Here is a 21,137-nt window from a genome sequence, read left to right as displayed (position 1 = left end):
ACTTATGAGTGAGATCATGTAGTATTTGTCTTTGACTGACTTATTTCATTTAGCATCATACCCTATAGATACATCCATGTTGTTACAAATGGCAATATTTTATTCTTTTCTCTTTTGGCTGAGTAATATTCTTTATGCATTCAGTTATTGATGGATACTTGAGTTGCTTCCATAATTTAGCTATTATAAATACTGCTGCAATCAACATAGGGGTGCCTATATCTTTACAAATTAGTGGGTTTTGTATTCCTTGGGTAAACACTCAGCAGTAGAGTTACTTGATCATATGGTAATTCTATTTTTTAATTTTCTGAGGAACGTCCATACTGTCTTCCACAGTGGCTGCACCAGTTTGCATTCCCACCAACAGTACAGAAGGGTTCCTTTTTCTCCACATACTTGAGAACACCATTGTTTCTTGTGTTTTTGATTTTAGCCATTCTGACAGTTGTGAGGTGATGTTTCATTGTGGTTTGTTTTCATTTGCATTTCCTTAATGATGAATGATGTTGAGTGTCTTTTCATTTGTCTGTTGGCCATCTGTATGTCTTCTTTGGAGGAATGTCTATTCATGTCTTCTACCCACTTTTTGGTTTTTTGGTGTTGAGTTGTAGAAGTTATTTATATATTTTGGATACTAACCCTATGTCACATATACATTTGCAAATATCTTCTCCTAATCAGTTGGTTGTCTTTTTATTTTATTGATTGTTTCCTTCGCTGTGCAGAAGCTTATATTCATGTAACACGCAAGTATATAAACCACCTAATAACAAAAATAAAGGAAGTAATCTTTAGTAATACAATAATAGTGGGGGACTTTAATACCCCACTTATACCAATGGAGAAATCATCCAAACAGAAAATAAAAAAGGAAACGATGGCTTTGGACTTGATCTTAGCCTAAAGGCCGAGAAGCAATGGGAAATGATGGCTTTGAATAACACATTGGACCAGGTGGATCTAACATATATATTCATTAAACTCCATCCTAAAAAATAGGAATACACATTCTTTTTGAGTGTACATAGAACATTCTCCAAAATAGGCCCCATGTTAGGTCACAAACAAGTCTCAAAAAATTTAAAAAGATTGAAGTCCTACCATGCATCTTTTCTGACCATAACACTCTGAAACTAGAAATCAACCACAAGGGAAAAATATGTAAAGAACATAAATACATGGAGGTTTGATAACATGCTATTAAACAATGCATGGGTCAACCAAGAAATCAAAGAGGAAATTTTTAAAAAATACATGGAGACCAATGAAAATGAAAAAAATATTACGGTCCAAAATCTTTGAGATGTAGCAAAAACTGGTCTAAGAGGGACGTTTATAGAAATACAGACCTACCTCAAGAAATAAGAAAAATCTCAAACATCCCAACCTTACACCTAAAGGAGCTAGAAAAAGAACAGTGAAAATCCAAAAACAGTATAAGGAAGGAAATAATAAAGATTCGAGCAGAAATCAATGAAATAAAAACTAAGAAAAAACACAATGGAATATATCAATGAAATGAGAAGCTGGTTCTTTGAAATAAGTAAAATCAGAAATGAATGAGGAGAAATAACAACTGATGCCACAGAAATACAAAAGATGGTAAGAAAATATTATGAAAAATTATATGGCAACAAATTGAACAAACTAGAAGTAAAGGATAAATTCCTCCCAAAACTAAATCAAGAAGGAATGGAAAATTTGAACAGACCAATTACCAGCAGTGAAATTGAATCAGTAATCAAACTTCCAACAAACAAAAATCCAAGACCACATGGCTTCGCAGGTAAATTCTACCAAATATATAAGAAGAGTTAATAGTGAATCTTCTCAAACTATTCCAAAAAGTAGAAGAGGAAGGAAAGACTCCAAATTTATTTTATTAGTCCAGCATTACCCTGATACAAAAACCAGAGCTACTACAAGAAGAAGGAGGAGGAGGAGGAGGAGGAGGAGGAGGAGGAGGAGGAGGAGAAGGAGAAGAAGAACAACAACAACAACAACAACAGCAACAACAACTATAGGCCAATATCTCTGATGAACATAGATGCAAAAATCCTCAACTAAACATTAGCAAACTGCATATGACGCATTAAGAAAATCATTCACCATGATCAAGTAGGATTTATTTGCAGGATATAAGGGTGCTTTGATACTCACAAATTAATCAGTGTGTTATATCACATCACCAAGAGAAAGGATAAAAACCATATGGTCATTTCAATAGATGCAAGAAAAGCATTTGACAAAGTACGACATCCATTTAAGATAAAAACCCTCAACAAAATAGGTTTAGAGGTAACATACCTCAACATAATAAAAGCCGTATCTGAAAACCCCACAGCTAAGATACTCAGCCAGGTTGGCATGGACTTGCCTTATTGAGGGTGCAAGCTCAGTTACTGCCAGACCTGCCTTGCAGGTTTTTCAGGTGGAGTGGGAACAGAAACCATGGCATTCTCCAGTCCCTCTGACCTGGAGGGTTTCCCACAGCTCCTCCACCACTTGGCAGAACGCTAGTGTTGTCTCTTTGGTATGCTAGTTACTCTTTTAAACCACTTTTTTTCTGTGCCCAAGGACAGAGGGATAGAGCACTATCCCTCCCCACTACCATTCACAGCGTTGGGAGTTGGGGGTTCCCTTTGCTTTTTTGTTTGCTTGTTTTTTGGTTTTTTAGCAGGGGCCTTTGTTACTGTGTCTCCATCTCTTGCTATTCTCTTGCCATTCTGTCTTGGGTTGTTCAATAGCTATTCAGTCCGTTCGAGAAATTGTTCCATTAATAGGTATAATTTGGTGTGTTGCCTGGAGGAGGTGAATTCAGGATCTTCCTATGTCACCACCTTGGACTGGAACCTTGAAGGGTTTGAAGGATAGATATGACTGTGATGTGTGGAAATCGTGCAGTGAGGCGAGAATAAGGTGTTCGGGTTGGCAGGAATAATACAAGCCTTTTGACTGCAACCAGGCACTCAGAGCTTCCATTTACCTTAGAATCTTTAAAACTGTCACAGCAATGCCTTCCCCATTGGAATGTTTGGGGAGTCAATGACATCTGAATGTTAAAGCTTCTGGTTCAGTTTCGGGCACATAGTAGGTATTCAATACACGGTGGCTACTGTGAGCAATTTTTCTCCTAGAAAGGCTGGGCAGTACTCAGAGAGCAGTGAGCAGGCTACTTCAGTGAGATGAAGGGAGCTGTAGGGTGATAGAAGGTGGAAAATTGTTTGGAACAGATGACCAAGGCATTTCATACCTAACTAAAAAGTATAGACTTCATTCAGTTCACCCTGCGGAGCCAAAGATTTTGAGCAGGAGATTTATGTTATCATATTTGTCATTTAGGGGAGCATCCTTTTCAACTTGGGTCTGCTTCTTGTTTTATTTGTTATTTTTCCCCCATCATACTCCACTCCCACACTTATTTCCTTCTCCCACATTGATTATGGCTCCAATGTGGTTACATTTTTTGTAGTCTATGTATCTGTGGAAAAATATATGCATCATTTTAAATAGAGATATAGATGTATATCCCTGTTTAATATGGATAACTGAATCTTATGTAAATATGAAACACATTTTACTTTTGTGCTGTAGAGATTGTTTTCTTTCTTGATATACATGAATTCTTTGCACCACAGAGGTTATTCTTTTTTTTTTTTTATTCAATACTGTTTGTAATTCCCATCTATGTTGCTGCTAATAAACCGCTAGTTTATTACTTCTGACTGATATAGGGCACTGCCTACTTGCATCTTCCAGAGCACAATGAATGGTTTCCCTGGTGATGAGCCAGTCAGGTGCCTCCAACCCCTTGTTGTCATAAGCAGTGCTGTCATAAGAGTCCCTGTTCATGTCCCGTATAATCAGGAGTGGGGTGGAGGGAAGTGATCAAATGATCAATGCATATTCAATTTCACCAATCTTCAGCAAAGCTGTGTCAGTTTAAATGTCCACCAGCAGTGGAATCCTATGTCTCCACATCCTCACCAACACTCAATATTATCCAGTTTTATAACTTTGGTCCACCTGATGATACCAGGCATCATATACATACAACTACAAATAAGCGCACGCACACTCACACACACACACACACACACACACACACACACACACGCTTGTGTACATCTCTTTTCTTAAGACAACACGTAGAATTCAAATATACTTAGGACTGACCAAAATACAGACTTTGGACCTACAAAATTTTAAATAGACGATGTTCTCTGATAGGGCTTATTTTGACCCGATAAGAAAACTAAAGTTAAAGAGTTTGAGTTGATTGACCCAATTGAAGCAAGGTGCTGAGTACATTTAAATGTAAATTTTACTATGTTTTTGCTTTATTACATGCAAAAAAAAATCATGTTAAAACTTTACCACCGTATTTAAATTCCTATAATGTAATCTTTAAATTTTAAGTCTGAAAGAAGTACTGAACATAAAGGGGACATCATTTACTGTTGTTTTCTTTATTGTAGGAGAGTGTAAGTAGCTCATGAAATACATTCCTGCTACCTTTCACATAAATTTAAAATGACATTACCATTGGGGCACCTGGGTGGCTCAGTTGGTTAAATGTCCGACTCTTGGTTTTGGCTCAGGTCATGATCTCACGGTTTCATGAGTTCAAGCCCCTCATCAGACTCTGTGCTGGCAGCATGGAGCCTGCATGGGATTGTCTCTCTGCCCTTCCCTCACTCATGCTGTCTCTGTTTCTCTTAAAATAAATAAACTTAAAAAAATTACAGTACCATTATATTTTTCCATTTCAGTTTCCCCTTCTACAAAAGGCCTATTCATATATTTTGCCCATTTTTTTTTCAACGTTTATTTATTTTTTGGGGGACAGAGAGAGACAGAGCATGAACGGGGGAGGGGCAGAGAGAGAGGGAGACACAGAATCGGAAGCAGGCTCCAGGCTCTGAGCCATCAGCTCAGAGCCTGACGTGGGGCTCGAACTCACGGACCGCGAGATCGTGACCTGAGCTGAAGTCGGACGCTTAACTGACTGCCCCACCCAGGCGCCCCTATTTTGCCCATTTTTAATTGGGTTTTCCTTTGCCCCCCCTTGATTGATTGGAGTTCCTTGTATATTCTAGAATAATATTTATTTCTTGTCAGTTTTAGATGCTACAAGTATTTTCTGCCTCGCATTTCTTAATTATGTCTATGGTGACCTCACATAACAGAAATCCTGGTTTCTGCCATATGGTTTATGCTTTCGTTTGGTTTAAATAATCTTTTCTCATACATATGGCACAAAGATATCCCCCTACATAACCAAGCAAGGCCCCCTCCTTAAAGGTCTGAATCCCGGCTCCACAACACCCCTCCTCCGGCTTCTAGCTCCATCTGTTTGTTCCCCCAACAGAGACCACCTCATTGCCCTTCTTGCCTCTTGGTTCTGCACTGCCCGCTTAATAATTCTATATATCTTAAATTCCCTCTGTCAAATAACTGGTTTGGCTTTTTATTTCTGACTAAATCCTTGACTGACACACACGTAAAGTTCAGAATCAGTCAAGCTCGAAAAGAAAAATTTTGTGATATTCTTATTTCAGTTGCTTTAAATGTACAGATTAATTTGCAGAGAATCACTTTGAAAAAAAATAGCTGGACATCCATGAATAAGATCTCTCTTCACTTATTCAGATCCTTGGTGTACTTCCAACAAATTTTGGAGATTTTCTTCAAAAACAGCTTGTCCTATTCAGGAGGAAGGCGCACATTTAGGTTTTGTGGAGCACAAAGCATATACTTAGGAAGAAGAATTTTGAATTACAAATACAGTTAGGTACACAAGTGAATTAACTTAAAATTGGAAAGACATCAAAAAAGAATCAGAAAGACAACAATGTTTTTATTAACTAACTGTACAACACACCTCTATAATACTTATTTTCGTATATTTTTAACTATATATTCATTGATCACATATTCATATGAAAACAATTTTGTAGTAATTTTTTATAGAATTACCATAAAACTAATTGAGTCTCTTCTTTTACAGCAGATTGTAATTTGCTTTTATTATCGATAGTTTAGAAACTTTCAGGTGTATATCTCATTCGTGATAAGTCCAATTTTTAAGATTGTTGTCAAATTCAAGACAACTTATATCAAGTCATTTTTATATAAGATTTCAGGACATTTCAGTAACTGACATCTCTTAAAATATTCTGAATTGGTGACATCCCACCAGTTTGTCATTAACCTCCAGTAGCTTATTATGAATCTTGCGTTATCTATGTGAATGTTAAGTATTTCATATCAGCAAGAAACTTAAATTTTTCTCAACATATTTATCTAATTCACTTTTCTACCATTTTCTGAGAAAGGTATATGAAGTGGCTCACCATAAATGCTGATTTAATTTTCTCCCAATAGCTCCATTCATTGTTGCTATATATATTTAAAACTATATTATTATGTGCATACGTTTAGGATTTAAACTCCTCTACTCTATTTTTTCCTTTTTATGAGTATTTAATGTCCTTCTTGGTCTTATTCTCGTCTTAAATTAGTTTTGTTTGATATTGGATATCACAGCATTATTTGGTTCCTTTTTGTGTAGTATATATTTTTTATTTTAAATTACTATGCATTGTTTTTTTTTCCAAATATGCCTTTTATAAACAAAGCAGTAATAACTTTTTAAATCTAATTTGAGAGTATCTTTTCATTAGTGTTTTAGATACATTTGTATGTAAATTATTTATTAGTATTATATTCAATCTCATTTCTGCTTTCTTATTTCCTGTTTTCAATTTCCATGCTTTCTTTTAATTTTTTTCCCCACCTTCCTCTGTTTGAAACTTAAGGCTCATATTTGGTTTCCTAGTAGATCTTCTCAACATTTTCCTCAAAGAAGACAAGAATCTTAGCATGTATTGCCCTTGCTCTGTTTCTGTTGTAATCATAACATGAAGGAAGGGGGGACAGTTTTTGGAAAAAGCCTTCTAGGAAGGAATTCAATAGATACCCATTACAGGAGCAGTGTTGGAGAACTAGAATCAAGCAAAACTAAGATCAGTGGGTTAAGATAATACTGTAATAATCAAAAAAAATGTAATAACTTGATCCAGAGAGGTGGCACTGAAAGTATAAAGAATATGAGATTCATAGCTGAAATGAACTTAACATCAATTTCTACATTCTGCATACAAGTATGATATATTCACACCTATACTAAATTTCCTTTCCTTCTATGAAAACAGTAAGTTAAACATGAGTAAACTAGAAAAAGAATCTGGTAAGAATTGAATTAAAATATGAGAAGAAGGATTTGACCAAGACATCTCCAGCTGGTGGGATACCACCCAAGTTCTAGGCAACCATAAGCCTAGAAACAGAATAACAGGGGCACCTGGGTGGCTCAGTCAGTTGAGCATCCGACTTCAACTCAGGTCATGATCTCGCTGCTTGTGAGTTCGAGCCTCACGTCAGACTCTGTGCTGACAGCTCAGAGCCTGGAGCCTGCTTCGAATTCTGTGTCCCTCTCTCACTCTGCTCCTCCCCCACTCATGCTCTCTCTCTCTATCAAGAATAAAAAAAAAAAAACATTAAAAAAAAAAGAGAATTACATTACAGTGATATATAACTCTGAAAAAAGAACTGAACAATACACAGCTTTATGGAAAGTGGAACAATTCAGCTCATAGTTGAAACCTGAGGAAATACTTTTATGATTAATTCTACCTAGTATTAGGTCTAATTTTAATAATTAATTAAAATATTAAATATTAAGAAAATAATAGAGAAAGTTTCAAAGAGTATCTCAGAATGAATAAAAGCTAACAATTTTAACCTAATTATTCCATTATCACTATTAATCATTAGGCATCATTCCTATATAGAAGTAATATGCATGGTATTTAGATTATGGTTGGGGTTTTAAAAAGGAATTTAAGGGCACCTGGGTGGCTCAGTTGGTTAAGTGCCCAACTCTTGGTTTTGGCTCAGGTCACGATCTCATGGTTCTTAAGTTGGTGCCCTACAGCATGGGGTCTGCCTGGGATTGTCTCGCTCTCTTTCTCTGTTTCCCTCCCCTGCTTGTGCTCTCTCTTTCTCTCAAAATAAATAAATAAATAAACCTAAAAAATTAAAAAGGAACTTATAAGATTTTAGGTTTTTCTTTTTTAATGTTTGTTTTTGAGAGGAAGAGACAGAGTGTGAGCAGGAGAGGGGCAGAGAGAGAGGGGCAGAGAGAGAGGGAGACACAGACTCAGAAGCAAGCTCCAGTCTCTGAGTTGTCCCCACAGAGCTGGACTCGGGACTTGAACTCACAGACCATGAGATCATGACCTGAAGTTGGACGCTTAACCAACTGAGCCACCCAGGCACCCCAGGAACTTAAAAGATTTTAAGCTTGAGCTCCTACAAGTTCTGTAACTTCAGATCTTTAAAATCATATTTAGTGAGATTTATTCAATAAACATTTGTTGAGCTCCCACTATGTACTAAGAATTATGTTAATTGAGGAAATAAAAAAAAAACAAATAAGACTGAATTTCTGCCTTCAAGGTCTTTCTGAGCTGAGTAGATGAGAATAGAAATGTATATGTAAATTTTGCAAGGAACACATTGGGAACTCAAGGGATGAAGTGGTGAAATTTGCCAAGTATCTAGCCCTGATTCAGATACCATGGACAGATACAGGAACTTAGCCAATGAAGCCCTCTCTATAAAGCAGTTTTGCTCTATAGAAAAGGTCAATTCTTTGCCCAAGTCACAAAGCCACTAGGAAGCAGAACTTGGACTTAAACCGGACCCATGTCTATATCATAATCTGTTGAAGCTTCTGTAACAAAAATACTATCGACTAGGTGGCTTAAGCAGTAAGCATTTATTTCTCAGAGTTCTTAAGGCTGAGAAGGCCAAGATCAAGGCACTAGCCAACTGCATGTCTGATGAGAGTTTGCTTTCTGGTTCACAGACAGGTGGCATCTTGTTGTATCCTCATATAGCAGAAAGAGCAGGAGAGGTGTCTGGGGTCTCTTTTATAAAGACACTAATCCCATTCATGGAGGGCTCCACTTCCATGATTTAGTCACCTCCTAAAGGCCCCCACCTTCTGATACCCACACACTAGGAATTAGAATTGCAACATATGAATTTGGGTCGGACACAATACTGAATTCATAACATCTTATAAGTAAAGAAAAGGCAGTATGGTTTGCCCCCAACCTCAAATCTGAGAACTCAAACCTAGCCCTTTCCTGGAATGCTTAAAACAAACCTACTGAATCATTGTTTATAATAACCAAGGTATGGAAGCAACCCAAGTGTCCATTGATAGATAAATGGATAAAGAAGTTATATATTCACAATGGAATATTACTCAGCCATAAAGAAAGAATGAGATCTTGCCATTTACTGAAACCTGGACTGACCTACAGGGCATTATGCTAAGTGAAGTAAATTTTTTTTTTTTTTTCCTCTTTTCATTTTTTTTTTTTTTTTGGTAGGTGAATTTATTTATTTATTTATTTATTTTTATAATATATGAAATTTATTGTCAAATTGGTTTCCATAAAACACCCAGTGCTCATCCCAAAAGGTGCCCTCCTCAATACCCATCACCCACCCTCTCCTCCCTCCCACCCCCCATCAACCCTCAGTTTGTTCTCAGTTTTTAACAGTCTCTTATGCTTTGGCTCTCTCCCACTCTAACCTCTTTTTTTTTTTTTTTTCTTTTTTCCTCCCCCTCCCCCATGGGTTCCTGTTACGTTTCTCAGGATCCACATAAGAGTGAAACCATATGGTATCTGTCTTTCTCTGTATGGCTTATTTCACTTAGCATCACACTCTCCAGTTCCATCCACGTTGCTACAAAAGGCCATATTTCATTTTTTCTCATTGCCACGTAGTATTCCATTGTGTATATAAACCACAATTTCTTTATCCATTCATCAGTTGATGGACATTTAGGCTCTTTCCATAATTTGGCTATTGTTGAGAGTGCTGCTATGAACATTGGGGTACAAGTGCCCCTATGCATCAGTACTCCTGTATCCCTTGGATAAATTCCTAGCAGTGCTATTGCTGGGTCATAGGGTAGGTCTATTTTTAATTTTCTGAGGAACCTCCACACTGCTTTCCAGAGCGGCTGCACCAATTTGCATTCCCACCAACAGTGCAAGAGGGTTCCCATTTCTCCACATCCTCTCCAGCATCTAGAGTCTCCTGATTTGTTCATTTTGGCCACTCTGACTGGCGTGAGGTGATACCTGAGTGTGGTTTTGATTTGTATTTCCCTGATAAGGAGCGACGCTGAACATCTTTTCATGTGCCTGTTGGCCATCTGGATGTCTTCTTTAGAGAAGTGTCTATTCGTGTTTTCTGCCCATTTCTTCACTGGGTTATTTGTTTTTCGGGTGTGGAGTTTGGTGAGCTCTTTATAGATTCTGGATACTAGCCCTTTGTCCGATATGTCATTTGCAAATATCTTTTCCCATTCCGTTGGTTGCCTTTTAGTTTTGTTGGTTGTTTCCTTTGCTTTGCAGAAGCTTTTTATCTTCATAAGGTCCCAGTAATTCACTTTTGCTTTTAATTCCCTTGCCTTTGGGGATGTGTCGAGTAAGAGATTACTACGGCTGAGGTCAGAGAGGTCTTTTCCTGCTTTCTCCTCTAAGGTTTTGATGGTTTCCTGTCTCACATTCAGGTCCTTTATCCATTTTGAGTTTATTTTTGTGAATGGTGTGAGAAAGTGGTCTAGTTTCAATCTTCTGCATGTTGCTGTCCAGTTCTCCCAGCACCATTTGTTAAAGAGGCTGTCTTTTTTCCATTGGATGTTCTTTCCTGCTTTGTCAAAGATGAGTTGACCATACGTTTGTGGGTCTAGTTCTGGGGTTTCTATTCTATTCCATTGGTCTATGTGTCTGTTTTTGTGCCAATACCATGCTGTCTTGATGATGACAGCTTTGTAGTAGAGGCTAAAGTCTGGGATTGTGATGCCTCCTGCTTTGGTCTTCTTCTTCAAAATTCCTTTGGCTATTCGGGGCCTTTTGTGGTTCCATATGAATTTTAGGATTGCTTGTTCTAGTTTCGAGAAGAATGCTGGTGCAATTTTGATTGGGATTGCATTGAATGTGTAGATAGCTTTGGGTAGTATTGACATTTTGACAATATTTATTCTTCCAATCCATGAGCAGGGAATGTCTTTCCATTTCTTTAAATCTTCTTCAATTTCCTTTGTAAGCTTTCTATAGTTTTCAGCATACAGATCCTTTACATCTTTGGTTAGATTTATTCCTAGGTATTTTATGCTTCTTGGTGCAATTGTGAATGGGATCAGTTTCTTTAGTTGTCTTTCTGTTGCTTCCTTTTTAGTGTATAAGAATGCAACTGATTTCTGTACATTGATTTTGTATCCTGCGACTTTGCCGAATTCATGTATCAACTCTAGCAGACTTTTGGTGGAGTCTATCGGATTTTCCATGTATAATATCATGTCATCTGCAAAAAGCGAAAGCTTGACTTCATCTTTGCCAATTTTGATGCCTTTGATTTCCTTTTGTTGTCTGATTGCTGATGCTAGAACTTCCAGCACTATGTTAAACAACAGCGGTGAGAGTGGGCATCCCTGTCGTGTTCCTGATCTCAGGGAAAAAGCTCTCAGTTTTTCCCCGTTGAGGATGATGTTAGCTGTGGGCTTTTCATAAATGGCTTTTATGATCTTTAAGTATGTTCCTTCTATCCCAACTTTCTCAAGCGTTTTTATTAAGAAAGGGTGCTGGATTTTGTCAAAGGCCTTTTCTGCATCGATTGACAGGATCATATGGTTCTTCTCTTTTTTTTTGTTAATGTGATGTATCACGTTGATTGATTTGTGAATGTTGAACCAGCCCTGCATCCCAGGAATGAATCCCACTTGATCATGGTGAATAATTCTTTTTATATGCCGTTGAATTCGATTTGCTAGTATCTTATTGAGAATTTTTGCATCCATATTCATCAGGGATATTGGCCGGTAGTTCTCTTTTTTAACTGGGTCTCTGTCTGGTTTAGGAATCAAAGTAATACTGGCTTCATAGAATGAGTCTGGAAGTTTTCCTTCCCTTTCTATTTCTTGGAAAAGCTTGAGAAGGATAGGTATTATCTCTGCTTTAAACGTCTGGTAGAACTCCCCTGGGAAGCCATCTGGTCCTGGACTCTTATTTGTTGGGAGATTTTTGATAACCAATTCAATTTCTTCGCTGGTTATGGGTCTGTTCAAGCTTTCTATTTCCTCCTGATTGAGTTTTGGAAGAGTGTGGGTGTTCAGGAATTTGTCCATTTCTTCCAGGTTGTCCAATTTGTTGGCATATAATTTTTCATAGTATTCCCTGATAATTGTTTGTATCTCTGAGGGATTGGTTGTAATAATTCCATTTTCATTCATGATTTTATCTATTTGGGTCATCTCCCTTTTCTTTTTGAGAAGCCTGGCTAGAGGTTTGTCAATTTTGTTTATTTTTTCAAAAAACCAACTCTTGGTTTCGTTGATCTGCTCTACAGTTTTTTTAGACTCTATATTGTTTATTTCTGCTCTGATCTTTATTATTTCTCTTCTTCTGCTGGGTTTAGGCTGCCTTTGCTGTTCTGCTTCTATTTCCTTTAGGTGTGCTGTTAGATTTTCTATTTGGGATTTTTCTTGTTTCTTGAGATAGGCCTGGATTGCAATGTATTTTCCTCTCAGGACTGCCTTCGCTGCGTCCCAAAGCGTTTGGATTGTTGTATTTTCATTTTCGTTTGTTTCCATATATTTTTTAATTTCTTCTCTAATTGCCTGGTTGACCCACTCATTCGTTAGTAGGGTGCTCTTTAACCTCCATGCTTTTGGAGGTTTTCCAGACTTTTTTCTGTGGTTGATTTCAAGCTTCATAGCATTGTGGTCTGAAAGTATGCATGGTATAATTTCAATTCTGGTAAACTTATGAAGGGCTGTTTTGTGACCCAGCATATGATCTATCTTGGAGAATGTTCCATGTGCACTCGAGAAGAACGTATATTCTGTTGCTTTGGGATGCAGAGTTCTAAATAGATCTGTCAAGTCCATCTGATCCAGTGTCTCATTCAGGGCCCTTGTTTCTTTATTGATCGTGTGTCTAGATGATCTATCCATTTCTGTAAGTGGGGTGTTAAAGTCCCCTGCAATTACCACATTCTTATCAATAAGGTTGCTTATGTTTATGAGTAGTTGTTTTATATATTTGGGGGCTCCGGTATTCGGCGCATAGACATTTATAATTGTTAGCTCTTCCTGATGAATAGACCCTGTAACTATTATATAATGTCCTTCTTCATCTCTTGTTACAGCCTTTAATTTAAAGTCTAGTTTGTCTGATATAAGTATGGCTACTCCAGCTTTCTTTTGGCTTCCAGTAGCATGATAAGTAGTTCTCCATCCCCTCACTCTCAATCTAAAGGTGTCCGCAGGTCTAAAATGAGTCTCTTGTAGACAGCATATAGATGGGTCTTGTTTTTTTATCCATTCTGATACCCTATGTCTTTTGGTTGGCGCATTTAATCCATTTACATTCAGTGTTATTATAGAAAGATACGGGTTTAGAGTCATTGTGATGTCTGTATGTTTTATGCTTGTAGTAATGTCTCTAGTATTTTGTCTCACAGGGTCCCCCTTAGGATCTCTTGTAGGGCTGGTTTAGTGGTGACAAATTCCTTCAGTTTTTGTTTGTTTGGGAAGACCTTTATCTCTCCTTCTATTCTAAATGACAGACTTGCTGGATAAAGGATTCTCGGCTGCATGTTTTTTCTGTCTAGCACACTGAAAATCTCGTGCCAATTCTTTCTGGCCTGCCAAGTTTCAAAAGAGAGATCAGTCACGAGTCTTATAGGTCCCCCTTTATATGTGAGGGCACGTTTACCCCTTGCTGCTTTCAGAATTTTCTCTTTATCCTTGTATTTTGCCAGTTTCACTATGATATGTCGTGCAGAAGATCGATTCAAGTTACGTCTGAAGGGAGTTCTCTGTGCCTCTTGGATTTCAATGCCTTTTTCCTTCCCCAGTTCAGGGAAGTTCTCAGCTATTATTTCTTCAAGTACCCCTTCAGCACCTTTCCCTCTCTCTTCCTCCTCTGGGATACCAATTATGCGTATATTATTTCTTTTTAGTGTATCACTTAGTTCTCTAATTTTCCCCTCATACTCCTGGATTTTTTTATCTCTCTTTCTCTCAGCTTCCTCTTTTTCCATAACTTTATCTTCTAGTTCACCTATTCTCTCCTCTGCCTCTTCAATCCGAGCTGTGGTGGTTTCCATTTTGTTTTGCATTTCATTTAAAGCGTTTTTCAGCTCCTCGTGACTGTTCCTTAGTCCCTTGATCTCTGTAGCAAGGGATTCTCTGCTGTCCTGTATACTGTTTTCAAGCCCGGCAATTAATTTTATGACTATTATTCTAAATTCACTTTCTGTTATATTATTTAAATCCTTTTTGATCAGCTCATTAGCTGTTGTTATTTCCTGGAGATTCTTCTGAGGGGAATTCTTCCTCTTGGTCATTTTGGATAGTCCCTGGCGTGGTGAGGACCTGCAGGGCACTTCCCCTGTGCTGTGGTGTATAACTGGAGTTGGTGGGCGGGGCCGCAGTCAGACCTGATGTCTGCCCTCAGCCCACCGCTGGGGCCACAGTCAAACTGGTGTGTGCCTTCTCTTCCCCTCTCCTAGGGGCAGGATTCACTGTGGGGTGGCGTGGCCATCTGGGCTACTTGCACACTGCCAGGCTTGTGATGCTGGGGATCTGGCGTATTAGCTGGGGTGGGTAGGCAAGGTGCACGGGGGCAGGAGGGGCAGGCTTAGCTCGCTTCTCCTTAGGTGATCCACTTCAGGAGGGGCCCTGTGGCAGCGGGAGGGAGTCAGATCCGCTGCCGGAGGTTTGGCTCCGCAGAAGCACAGAGTTGGGTGTTTGCGCGGAGCGAGGAAGTTTCCTGGCAGGAACTGGTTCTCTTTGGGAATTTGGCTGGGGGATGGGCGGGGGAGATGGCGCTGGCGAGCACCTTTGTTCCCCACCAAACTGAGCTCTGTCGTCCGGGGGCTCAGCAGCTCTCCCTCCCTTTGTCCTCCAGCCTTCCCGCTTTCCGAGCAGAGCTGTTAACTTATGACCTCCCAGACGCTAAGTCGCGCTTGCTGTGGGAACACAGTCCGTCAGGCCCCTCCGCTTTTGCAAGCCAGACTCCGGGGCTCTGCTTGGCCGGCGAGCCGCCCCTCCGCCCCGGCTCCCTCCCGCCAGTCCGTGGAGCGCGCACCGCCTCGCCGCCCTTCCTACCCTCTTCCGTGGGCCTCTCGTCTGCGCTTGGCTCCGGCGACTCCGTTCTGCTAATCCTCTGGCGGTTTTCTGGGTTATTTAGGCAGGTGTAGGTGGAATCTAAGTGATCAGCAGGACGCGCGGTGAGCCCAGCGTCCTCCTACGCCGCCATCTTCCCCCGATCCTAAGCGAAGTAAATTAAATAAAAATGTTGGAAGGTGGAGAAACTATCCTCCAAACTGAGAAGGCACTTTGAGACTATAAAATGAAGCAGGCAACTCCATACAGTTTACAGTTTTATTCGGGGCAACTTACTGACAGGGAGGATTGGACAGGTGATGATCCAGAGCCATGCAGTTATTCTCTACTAAGTCCATATCTTAGTTCCCAGATTTTATAGAGTGAAGGGATATGCAGGAGGGCATTATGATGAGGTCAAAGGGTCTGACTACACTCAACTGATAAGTAACACTAAACAGACCTCATGGTGCCATCTGTGCATGGCAGGTGGGGGAAGGATGTTATCTCTACTAGTTATCTAAACAAAATTAGTGAAGACAAGAACAAGCCTCCCTGCATTCCAGTCGTGGCAAACATTAACCTCTAGGGCCACATAGCTAGGATGGACAAAGTGGCAGCCAAACACGGAGTCAGTATCGTCAGCACTCTTACACGGAGAAAACAAATATTGTATGATTTCATTTATATGTGGAATTTAAAAAGCAAAACATGAACAAACAAAAAAGCCGAAACAGACCTGTAAATACAGAGAATAAATTGGTGGTTGCCAGAGGGGAGGGAGGGTGGAGAAGGTAAGCAAAATGGGTGAAGGGAAGTGGGAGATACAGACTTCTGGTTATGGAAGAGTAAGTCACAGGGATGAAAGGTACAGAATATGCAATATAGTCAGTAGTATTATAATAGTGTTGTATGATGACAGAGGGTAGCTACACTTGTGATGAGCAGAGAGAGCACAATGTATGGACTTGTTCAATCCCTATGTTCTACACCTGAAACTAATGTAACATTGCGTCAACTACACTTCAATTTAAAAAAGCTGCTGATTGACAACTCCTCCCCACCCGCACACGCATGCACACGCCTCAAGTCAGACCCATCTACCCAGCTTTTCTTCCTTTAATATTAACAAACCTCAAATTACCACTTAGAAAAAGCAGCTGCATTAAATGAGTAATCCAAACTACTTACTCTGTATGTAATAATTATAGAAACAAAAGAGAATTTTAGGGAAAAAAAAGACTCTTAAGTCTATGTGTGTGTGTGTGTGTGTGTGTGTGTGTGTGTGTGTGTGTGTGTGTGTAATCTTATTTTGATTCTTGAAAATTTATGCTAGAAATCACCAGGTATAATACTATCATTTTTAGTAAAATGGCTATATCATAATACCCTATATTCACAGAAGACTCACTTGGAAGCTCTCACTATAATTCTCCATTTGTTGCCTCACCTGTTTTCTGATAAAAGGCATTTTCCCTTTTTAAAGGAATTTTCTGTGGTTTCTGGACTGAAAGTAGACACTGGTTACCCAATTCCTTCCCTGGAATTAATTTTTCATATTACAACTAAAAGAGCCAGTACAGTTTTCCTCTGTAACATGCATAACTACAATAGATTCCCTCCTTCTTTTGAATTTTCTAAATTATGTTTGATGGTGGAAGCAAAAAGTATACTACTCTCTGATGTGGTTCTAAATGTACATAAAGAAAACATTTAAGATGATTACGTTAAAATGGGGGAGAGGCATAGAATTTAGAAGGAGGTAAGTTTTTATGCATTTCACTCCAATTGGGATAGTTATGTATGTATAACACCTAAAGCAACCACTAAAAAAGCTATACAAAGAGATGCACTCAAAAAGAAAAGCAATTCTGTAGAAGACATAATATTTTTCCATATGTAATGCTGGAGCAACCAGACATCCATGGGGGGGAGGGGAAGTGCCTTCACCTAAATTTCATACCTTATACAAAAATTAACTCAAAATGGATTATAGACTCAAATGTAAATGTAAAGCTGTAAAACATTTAGGGGAAAAAACATAGAAAATCTTTGGCATATAGGGTAGGCAGAGTTCTTAGATACAAAAAGCACAGTCCATAAAAGGAAAAGTGGGTAAATTAAACTTCATCTAAATTTAAGACATTTGCTTTGTGAAATACCCAGTGAAGATGAAAAAAAAAAAAAAAGTCAGCTACAGAGTGAGAGAAAATATTCACAATGCGCTTATCTGTCAAGGACTATATAAGAACTTTCAAACTCAACAGTAAAATAAAACAATCTAATTAGATAACAAGCAAAAGATTTAAACAGACATTTTCCTCAAGAGAATATATGGATGGCCCGAAAAAGCACAGGAAAAGATATTCACCATTATTAGCTATTAAGGTAATGCAATTTAAAGCTACAGTGTGAGGTATCACCACCTCACTCTCAGAATGGCTAAAATAAAAAATGCTGACCATCCCAAACGGTGGCAGGAAGCAGAGAAACGGGAGCACTTATACACTGTTCGGGGCATGTAAAGTGGCATAGCCAGTCTGGAAAATAGCTTAACAATTCTTAAAAATTGAAAATGCTACTATCATATAATCCAACATTTACACCTTGGGCATTAATTCCAGAGAAACAAAAACATTTTCACACAAAATCTGCTCACAAATGTTTGCAGCATCTTCATTTATGATAGCCCCAACCTGGAAACTACCAGTTAGCCACTGTCCTTCATTCTGGATGTACCTACAGAGAGTTATGCTTAAGTAGCAAAGCTAATCCTAAAAGGTAACATATTCTAGGATTCCATTTATACAGCATTGTCAATATCACAATAGATACATGGTTTCCAGGGGCAGGGAAGAAGTGACTGGAGAGAAAAGTGGATCTGACCATAAAAAGGCAACATGAGGGATCCTTGTGGTGATGAGATTGTTATGTATCCTGACTGTATCAATGTCAGTTTCCTGGTTGTGACCTCTTCCATGGCTTCGCAAAGTGTCACAACAGGGTGAAGGGTATATGGGATCTCTGTTATTTCTTAAAACTACAAGTGAATCTACTATCTCCCCCCAAAAAATGTTTAACTTAAAAAACTTATGCCAAAAAAATTACTGACCGGAAATGAAAAATTCCATAGGAAGCCTTGCCTTCTTGCAGCCAGATCATTTTCTTCATTATTTTGGTGCAATTTTTATGAAACAATTCAAAAGTATTCCAAACTTCACCAAAGAGTTTGAGTATTTTGAGAACTATTTCAGGAGGTAACACCACTGCCTTTTAAAGTAAAGTTGTAGCCTTCTAGAAGAAGGCTTTCAGCGGTAGTCCAAGTAAGATAGCACTTCTGGTAAATGGGGTCTTATTATTTTACAGTATAAAATAATGTGTCCCAGGTGAACACAATTATGTCTTAGCAATTAGTAATCCTGTGTTACATCCAGGAGCCGTTAAATAGTTTAATCCCTATACTTGGGAGGCATCTTCCTCAATTATTCTTTTCCATGGGCTTCTCCCCGCTACTAATGTTTCTTTTTAACTCCCATTCACCTTCCAAATGACAATGAGGTATTCTTATTGGCAAAAGGAGTAGGGGAGCAGGCCCTGGTCATTCATGAGAAAAGTAAGTGCAGCCTAGAAACAGTGACAGATTCTGTTTGTCGTGTCTCTCCGTCCCCCAAGACTCTCTGCCAGGACCCTTTCACTTGGAGAGAAGTTCCCATAGTCTCAGCCTCTGAATTTTAGCTCACTATATTTCTTTCAATGCTTTATTCCCTTCTCTCCCCTTGTCCTTTATTTGAATATTCATTATCTCACACTGCCCGGAAGCTACTCAGAAGCTCTGGGCCTCTGTGTGGAAATATAGCTTTAAAGCCCTTTGAAGTCTGGGAAAAGTTGTCCATAAATTCATGCAGGAGGGAATGCAGTAACAATTCATGCAGTAACATTTCATATGATGAAGCATATTTCAACCGGTACTTCATTGGCAACATGTATGCTAATAGTTCCAGTAGGAAATACCTTTGCCTTGCACTTGAAATAACAGGTGAACTACCAAGTATAACCAACAGAAGCAAGGGGCTTAGTCTTGAAAATGAATGTAGTCTTGAATCCTTTCACAGATTGATTCTCATTAGTGATTAATTGGTACCTAAACTATACTTCATAGGAAATAAATTTCTGAGTTCTTTACTGCCTAGCCACTGATCCACACTTCCTCCTCCAATACCAAACACACTGTCTGCTTATATTTTTCCTTTTGAAATAATTGTGGTTTTGTTCTAATAATAAAAATACTGTCCAGTTCTTGTAATAATTTAGCTGTACAAAGGTATGTGACATAAAATTAAGTCTTCTTTTGACTTCAATTCCTTTTGCTATGTTGACTTCATTCCTTCCTCTCTGTTTATGTAAAAACATGTGTGCATGCACAAATATATGGGTTTTTGTATTTATACTTTTAATGAAATATGAACTCAAACTACACATACTGTTGTACAGATTTCTCTTTCATGTAATACATAGGAGACAATTTTCCAAGTCAATCTTTTGACCATATATCATATATCACATGTACCATCTACAGTGTTCCTTTCAAAAGGTGAGAGGAATCCTCACTTTGCCAGAAGAAGGCAGAATAGGTCTGCAGATAGTGTGGTTGGAAGTCTACTGTGTGACTGCCAGAAATCCAAACCTTAAGGATTCACATTTTCAGTTATATATAGATCTCTGCCTTTGGTGACGATGATGAAATACAACTTATGGAGCAGAGCTCTTAGCTCCCTGAGAGAAGATCTGAGGACAATGAGAAGCACTGGGCTCTAAAAACTGGAATAAAATTTATAAATTTTAAAGTATATAATCATAAAAATAGTGGCCACGATTCACTGAGCATTTATTATATCATAAGCACTATGGTCTGAAATTTACATAATATTCTTGTGTCAACCCTGTGAGAGAGCTGCTGTTATTTCTTATCCCATTTATAGATGTGGGGATGGGACTTTAAGAAGTATATCTTGCTCAAGGTTAACTGGCTGGTAACTGGTAACATAGAGGTTCTTTACTGGTGAAAAAAATGTAATCGTACAGAGAACTCAGAATTCAAGAGAATAAATACCTATCCTATCCATCCCAACTTCAGTTGTATACACCAGAGGTAACTATTTCTGTGTTTCACCTTTTTTTTTTTTTTGTAACTGTATTTACTATTTTGTTTTTAAACCACTTTATTGAGGTTTAGTTGACATGTGAAAAGCTGTGTATATTTATTATATACAACTAGATAAATTTGAAGATAAGTATACACCTGTGAAACCATTATCATCAAGGCTATAAACATATCCATCACCTCCCAGTGTTGTCTCTCACCCCTTTATTATTATGATTTTTTGTAGTAACACTTAATGTAAGATCTACTTTCATAGGAACTTTTTATTGAGTATAGTTGACACACCAAAGTCAAATTCGTTTTAGGTGTACGACGTAGTGACTCAACAAGTCTGTATGTTCTGCTGTGCTCACCCCATAAGTGTAGCTACCATCTGCCATCATAAAATGTTATTACATTACCATTGACTGTATTCCCTAATCTGTACCTTTTATCACTGTGATATATTTATTCCACAACTGGAAGCCTCTATCTCCCACTCCCCTTCATCCATATTGCCCATATTCCCACCCCTCTCCCCGGTGACAACCATCAGTTTGTTCTCTGTATTTATGGGGCTGTTTCTGCTTTTGTCTTTATTTTATTTTCATTTGTTTCATTTTTTAGATTCCATATATAAGTAAAATGATACGGTATTTGTCTTTCTCTGTTTGACTTGTATCATTTAGCATAATACCCTCTAAGTCCATCTATGTTGTCGAAAACAGCAAG

This window comes from Leopardus geoffroyi, chromosome A2, assembly GCF_018350155.1.
Source record: "Leopardus geoffroyi isolate Oge1 chromosome A2, O.geoffroyi_Oge1_pat1.0, whole genome shotgun sequence".
Lineage (NCBI taxonomy): Eukaryota > Metazoa > Chordata > Mammalia > Carnivora > Felidae > Leopardus > Leopardus geoffroyi.
The sequence above is the reverse complement of the archived record's forward strand: the minus strand, read 5'-3'. Positions refer to the sequence as shown.